Raw genomic sequence first — 8,618 nt, forward strand, 5'->3', positions numbered from 1 at the left:
GTCAAAGAATGCAGGCAGCTCAAAGTCGACAGAAAAGTTATGCAGATAAGAGGCAAAAGCCTTTGGAATATTGGTGACAAAGTATTTCTAAAGGTTTCCCAATAAAAGGATCAATGAGATTTAAGAAAAAAGGAAAATTAAGTTCGAGGTTTATTAGGTTTTAATAGATTTTAAATATAATAGATTTTATTTTGATCACATTTCCACTATGTTATTACAAAAATCTTCAATTAACATGCAGTATAGTATCCAAGTCAACTCAATCAAGTGAAGCTAATTAAAACTGAGGATCAAATAGCACAATCAACCTTACATAACAAGCAAGAATAATGGAAGCCATGAATTAATCACTAGCCGTTAGACCTCTATTCGTTTCTTTTAATTTAACCAGGTGGAAGCCAAGAATCTTGGGCAAAACACTATGCCCCATATTGTCTATGTAACCAACAATTCGTCAATGAAACTTTTTTTTTTATGGTATCACAGCCAATCTTGAGAGTCACAGACATGCATGGTTATTATGTTTCAATGAAAAAGAGTTTGCCACTAGTGAACCTCTTAAGAAAGTTGGCTTGCTTGAATGTAGATCAGTATACAAAAGAAATTCGAAGCTATTTGTGATTGTTTGGCTGACGTCAAGAAACCAGTGGAAGATGTCGATAAACAGTGGCAATTGGCACGTGGACTTGGACCAGACTTGAGACCTGAAGGTAGCGATGCTGGGAAAACCTCCATACGGTCAATTTGGTCCTTTTAAGGTTCAAAAAGTTGAATTAATTTTCTTGTAATGCAAGCTAGTATCTAAGATGGTCAATGGATCTAGAGATGGTGGAAAGAAAAAAACACTTAAAGAAAGATGTAATTGATTGATTATGTTAACTGCTAGCTCATTTGTAAATTTGAAAGATAACGAAGACTCTATTGTAATTCACCCCATTAAGTGCAGTGTGATTATACAAAGAGTAGTATTAGGCATCTTAAAATTTTACCTCAAATGATATGATATTCATAACGATGGCATAGTTTAATTAACTCACGTAATATTTGCGAATAACATGTTACATACCATGCATATCACATAATATTTCAGTGTGAATATTATTTTCTCTTTAATGATAAATTGTATTGTGGGCATTTAAATATACAATATTGTAAAATTTAACTAAAGAGTTGGTGTAACCAATATTTTGATAAGTATATCTAATGAAATTTCAAATAAATTTCATTTTGACCTTAAATTCCAAGCGACCTGCAGAATATATACACTACGATTTATTCAGAGCAATCCGAAAACGAAATAATATGAGCTTTCAGTTTGATTAAATATTTTTCCCAATACATTCAGATTTCAGAAAGTTTCAAAAGAAAGCTGAAAAAATATATCAATAATTGAAATGAAAAAAGTTGGAAGGAGGTATCTAAAAGTCAATTTCAACGCCAATGATGTGTAATTCCACATGAGTAAACTAATTAATTGCCATGAGAAAACGAAAAGAAAAGAAAAGAAAGGTGCGTAAAATTTAATTTGACAATAACAGCTACGTTCTCCAACCCCCCCCCCCCCCCCAACACCAAAAAAAGGCATAAATTTCGTTTGACAATGATGTCCTGATATCCATGATGTCAACTTGGGAAAGGAAAAAAAAAAAAAACTTCATCATAAAGAAATTTCATTTGACATATTATCATTTATCTTGCTTCGCTTGGTATCATTTGTGCATTTTATTGTCTTTGAAGCATATGATTTTTTTTGTTTGGTACTATGTAGGTGTTATTTTAATTTATATATTAAGAAACGTGATTGTTATATGGAAGAAATATTTTGCTGAAATAATGGGATTCATTCTAAACCTAGACATTGACTAGCTAGCCGTACACTGCAAGAAAATGAGACATTTCCAAGAAATAAAAGATACACTGTCGGAAATAGACTTATTTTATTGTTTAATGACCCCCATTATTTTATATAATAACATTATTTTATTATTTTATTATTTTTACTGTTGAAATATCTATATTAGGGAAGTAATGTAACAAACATAATAATAATATACGGAATATACTAAATGTAATTTCATTAATTTCAACAATTTATAAAATCACATTCATCATTCAAAAATGCAACAAAAATATCAATTTTATAATATCTTTTACAAAAAAAAAATACCAAAGTATAAACAAAATGATATCACCATATCTTAGATATGTTCAATCATCCTCTAAAACAACTTGAGTTGCTGAATCATTTGCCTCAACTTCATCATCCTCATACCCATCATCATCTTCTCTCGTCAAAACAATGACCTAGGTGAAAGAAGGAATTTTAATCATTATTATTACCAAAACAAGAACTTGTATAAAATATAATCAAGAAGCTGAGACTAATGAGAAAAATATTGTAATAAAAACAAGTTTATATAGATGCATAGTCTCCATTTCAAAAAATCTAATAATTATTTCATAATTCACCTATATTAGAAAATTGTCCATAATTACTTAAGTTCATCAACTAATAGAGCAATGACAAGTCACCAATCATTTTTTGTGAGAACTCAAAGCATAGAAAAATTCATTCACTTAATCTATTAATAAAATGAAATAAACAACCTTTACCTTATGACATGATTCTTGTACAGACTTTCCAAGAACAAGTTTTATCATTCTTTTCAACTTCTGGATTTCTTTCTCTAAGTCTTTTACTTTTACTTCTAAATTACTACATTGATGCTTGTTACGTCCTTGACTTGGAGAAACATACACATCCTTGCCTTTGATGCCTGCTCCCTGACCAACAACACGACCATGTGCTGCTTCTCTTGTCACTTCTCGATATATTTTCCATTCATCCACTGGCAAGCCTTGATCTACAATAGTGGATCTCATTGATTCCATTGTTTCCTATAATAAATAAATACATTTGTGCGAGTGCATATAGTAATGAAATCATGCAAATAAATTAGGAATATTATGAAAATTTAATATCAAATACACACATGCATTTCCTTTGCCTTGTTACTTGCCAATGTCCCCTTACATGAAACATCTTGAATAAATTAAGTGGATTAAGTTCAGTACCTATTTGTTACTGCAATAAAGAATTGAAATTGAATTTGATCATAATAAATAAACGCACTACTTTTATGAGCAAAGTCAAATATTTTATCTTCCCATTTTCTTTTCTATGCTTAGCCATTGGGACGAACTTGTAGTATGAATAAGTTTGGACTTGGTTCAATTCCTCTTACTTGTTGTGCTTGTTTTCTATATATAAATTAAAAAAAAGCATAAAATCAACTTTGCTATTCTAAATCTATTGTTGAGTACTAGAGAATGCATATTTATAAAGGGTAAAATTGTCATTTTATGCTCAATGTCTCACTAACATTTTCACTTTTACGTGTTTAAATTCTCTAAGTTTTTATTATCTGTGTTTTATTATAATTTAAGTATTTTATGTATTTCAGGGATATTTTGGTCATTTCATAACTAACGAGAAGTCAGACAGCAAAACGGATGGCATTTTTGAACTCAGAATGGTTGAAAATTTTAGGAGGAGTATAAATGAGTATTCGACATATATGTGGTACCGTTCAAATATAAGGTAATATTCACAAGTACAGCATTGTTTCACATATACGATATGATAATGTGGCATTGCAATGATGTAGCAGGATGCTACTGGACCAAAATACTGATGTAGCATTGACTGATGATGTGGCAGCATCTTATGGGACCGAAATGCTGATGTGGTGTTGACTAATGATGTGTACCAACTAATCAAAGCTTGCCATGTGGTGCAATCGTGAGCGTCCGAATTATTTTCATCTGATGGCCACGATTTACCCATTGTATATATAATAGAGGGCTCCTCAGCCTAATTTAACACCCTTGAATTCATTTTCGAGCTCCATTTTCTATAATTCTCTCACCATCTTGTATTTTCTACATATTTTAATAAAATTATCAGTTTACCCCTTATTCAATAATAAGTGGCTAATTTTGTTTCAAACTTGGGTTAAAGGTAAAATCTCAACATGATCCATGGGCTTAGGTAAATTTAATTTATTTTTCTTTTTTATTTATGTTGTTGTTTTGATTCATTGCCATAATATAAGAAACTTTGCATCTGATAACTTTTCCAACCTTTTATGATGTAGATTTTTCTGAAAGTTGAATTGCAATTCAATGTTTGCTTATCCAATTATTTATTGGACAAAAAGGAATTAAAAATAAAACTTTAGTCATTTTAAAAGAATCGAACATGCTACCAACTCTCTTGTTAGAAGTTGTAATTTCATTTATAGATTCTAGGCTTCCATGAACTTGTGAAGTATTAAGTTATCTCTTGCAAAAAAAATGTATTCACTCTAATGGAACTAATTATTATGGGAAAGGTGATGTTTCTAGTTCTGGATAATTTCTTTTTCTTTAATGCATATAGTTATTTTAGCCTACATTTCTTTGTTAGTTAGATAATTCACATATATGCAAATGAATTATTTATTCCATTTACATTTCTTTGCTAAAAAAAATAAAAACAATTTAATAAACTGATGCAAATGCTATTATTATTACTAATTTGCAGGCTATTTGCTATGACTTCGACAATGGTGTCTATCATAAATAACATTACTTTCTTTTATAATTCTTCTAAAGGTATCAATTGAGAATTTAGTGCAAACTTTAGCTATTTTGCAATAGATTTGTTGTCAAAATAGCTGCTGAAAGTTTACAGGAGCTTTTTTTTTTCTACAGTAAAGCACCCCTTGGTAAATTGCAAGGGTTGTTTTCACTATAGAACGAAAATAAGACAGCCTTTGTAGATTTTTAGGGGCTTTTTGCTGTGTTCTAAAGTCAAAACAGCTCTTAGCAATTCTTTGGACTATTTTGTTTTGAAAACATTTTGAAGATTGTTGAGGAAAAAGGGAAATAGCAGCATTATTTTTTTAGGAGGCTTGATGATGAGTTTGATAAATTTTGCAAGTGTTACCAGACTAAAGTTAAAAAGTTTATGTTGAGGCTAAAAGTTTAGGTGAGTAAATGCACATTTTGGTCCCTCTCGGGATGAAAACTAAGAAATTGGAAGGAGTTATGCAGGATTCTGTACAACAAGCCTGAAGAACAAAAGCATGAAAGCGGGATGATTTTGAAAATTCTTGAATAGTATATATCTCTACTTGCTTTTATACTATATCTGTGGCATTATTTTTGAAGTTTGACAATATTAATCTTGCAATTAATACTTTAATGCAAAGAAGGAATACACTCAGGATGAACTTAATGAGGTTCTTTTGGAGTGGGCTAACCATTTTTTTCCACATCCTGGTCGCATTTGCAAATTGGTTAGTATAAGTATGAAACTATAGATGCACCTTGTTATTAGTTGTTACAATTTGTTGAAATTAAAGTTGAAGTGTTAAACTATAAAGGTTGTTGTTAAGGATTGTAGTATAGATGATATGCATTTGATAATATTAGGTATTTTGATTGATTTTAGTGTAGATTGGGTTGCTGAGTATAGGTCAGAGTACTTTATGGACACTATAAGTTTGTCGTAATGCCATTTGGTCTAACTAATGCCCCAACAGCCTACATGGACCTCATGAACATGGTATTTAAAGACTACCTAGACAAATTCATAGTGGTATTCATCAATGATATTTTGGTCTACTCACGATCAAAGGAAGAGCATGTTAAGCACTTAAGGATTTTTCTTCAGACCTTGAAAGAGAAGCAACTTTATGCAAAACTAAAAAAATATGAGTTTTAGCTTGAAAAAGTAACTTTCCTTGGACACATCGTGTCTAAGGATGGAATTTTAGTAGACCTTTTAAATGTGGAAGATGTAAACCAATTGTCTAGATCGACTAATGCCAAAAAAGTCAAAAGCTTCTTGGGTTTGGCTGGATACTACGGAAGATTTGTGGAAGGTTTCTCGAAGATCGCAATGCCACTGACCCAGTTAATAAAGAAAAATACTAAGTTTCTATGGACTCTAGAATGCTTGAAAAGTTTTAAAGAACTAAAAAGACGACTAATCACTACTCCAATCCTAGCCGTTCCTAGTAGCTCTGAGGAATTTTTCATCTATAACGATGCCTCTAAAATGGCATAGGATGTGTCCTCATGCAAAATGGGAAAGTCATTTCATATGCTTCCAGACAATTGAAAGAATATGAGAAAAATTATCCAACGCATGATTTAGAGTTGGCAGTACTAAAAATATGGCATTACTATTTAATGAGGGCACATTTTAAGATTTACACTGATCATAAGAACCTCAAATACTTCTTTACACAAATGGAGTTAAATATACGACAATGACGTTGGATAGAGCTTGCCAAGGATTACGATTGTGAAATAAACTATCATCCTAGAAAAGCAAACATGGTAGCAAATGCAATAAGTATAAAGTCTAGCTTGTCAGCTTTAAGGATTCTACTTAAGCCATTACAAGATGACATATGCAAGGCAGAAATCGAGCTAGTAGTATGAAAATTAGCTAACATGACACTTCGTTCAACTTTATTAGAAAAGATTAAAGAGGGGCAGAAAAGCGATTCCAACTTGAAGAAGTTGAAGATAGAAGCCAACTCAAAGGAGATGTCATTTAAAAGTCAGAAAGGGGAATCATCTTTTGCAAGGACAGGATATGTGTGCCAGACAATAAAGATAAAAGAAAGAAATTCTATTTGAAGCTCACACAACTCCATGTTCACTTTACCTTGGTATAACAAAAATGTACAAAAACTTAAAGAAGAATTATTGGTGGCCTGGAATGAAGAAAGATATAGTGGAGTTCGTGAAAAAATGTCTCACTTGTCAATAAATCAAAGTGGAGCACGAGAGACTAGCAGGACTTTTGTAATCTAATCAAAGCCCTTAATGGAAATGGGAAGAAATCACGATGGACTTCATCGTTATTCTTTCAAAAACTACCAAAATGCATGATGCCATTTGGGTGATCATTGATCGACGTACACCATAGACCAACTTGCAGAAATATATGTAAAAGAGATAGTAAGACTACATGGTGTGCCCATTTTTATTATTTCTGATCAAGATGCAAGGTTTACTTTGACATTCTGGGAAACGTTATATAAGGCTATGGGGACAAGATCGAAGTTCAATATAACATTTCACCCTCAAACAGATGACCAATCAGAAAGAACGATTCAGACGCTTGAAGATATGTTGTGAGGATGTGTCATTGACTTTCAAAGATCATGGAGCAAGTATTTACCATTGGTTAAATTCGCTTACAACAATAGTTACCAAGCAACAATTAACATGGCACCATACGAAGCTCTATATAGTAGAAAATGTAGATCGCCTATTCATTAGGATGAGATGGGCGAGTAAAGACATCTTGGACCTGAGTTAATTACTACCTCATCTGAAGCGATCAAGAAAATACGTCAAAGAATGTAGGCAGCTCAAAGTCGACAGAAAAGTTATGTAGATAAGAGGCATAAGCCTTTGGAATATTGATGACAAAGTATTTCTAAAGGTTTCCCAATAAAAGGATCGATGAGATTTAAGAAAAAAGGAAAATTAAGTTCGAGGTTTATTAGGCCATTTGAAATACTTGATCGTGTCGGGAATGCTTCCTACCGACTTGCCATCATACCATCATTATCAAGAATGCATAATGTCTTTCATGTCTCCACGCTAAAGAAATACGCCCCCTATGTGCTAGATTATAAACCTTTTCAACTAGAAGGAGACCTAACTTATGAAGAACGTCTAATTCAAATTCTTGATAGAAAGATAAAAGATTTAAGGAATAAGAAGATCCCTTTAGTTAAAAAACTTTGGCAAAATAACTCAGTAGAGGAGACAACATGGGAACGTGAGGAAGAGATGAAGAATAAGCATCCTAAGTTATTAAGTAAGTAAATTTCGAGGATGAAATTTTTAAAAAGGGGGAGGAAATTGTGAGGTACAATTTTCTCCCTTAAATATAATAGATTTTATTTTAATCTAACAAGCCACTAAAATTTATAATATTTAATTTTAAGGAATGATGACATAAGTAATGATATAAGAAATGATGACATAAGTGATGATGTAAGAAGAAGTATGTAGAGAAAGTTAAGACTTATTGAATTTAGTAAGTTATTTATGAAGATTAATCTCAACCATTGATCAAGAGTTGTGGTGGCAAAATCCTAACCATCCATTAGCTTTAAGAAATTCTATAAATACCCCCCACCGCTTCTCATTTTCAATGCAACCTAAAAATTTAATTCCCTTATATTCTAAGTCATAATAACAAGAGTAAATGAATCCTTAATTTAGAAAGATATAGAGAAGTTAAGATCAAGAGGTAAGTAACACTTCAACTACAATGTAAGGATAAAATTCTTTTCATACTTAAGTTCAGTTTTAACAATTTCTTTATATTATGATGGCTATTATAGTGTGATTAGTTATATCTTTATATGGTCGCCCTTGCCGCCTAATATATAATGCTATGGTCGGCTCTGGCACATAATATGTGATGTTATGGTCGACTCTGCCGCCTAATATGTGATGTTATGGTCGCCTCTGCCGCCTAATATGTGATACTTATACTTAATTATACTATGGTCGGGTATGCTGCCTATACTAAAGAC

The sequence above is a fragment of the Citrus clementina genome, unplaced genomic scaffold (assembly GCF_000493195.1).
Source record: "Citrus clementina cultivar Clemenules unplaced genomic scaffold, Citrus_clementina_v1.0 scaffold_9, whole genome shotgun sequence".
In the NCBI taxonomy this organism is placed as follows: Eukaryota; Viridiplantae; Streptophyta; class Magnoliopsida; order Sapindales; family Rutaceae; genus Citrus; species Citrus x clementina.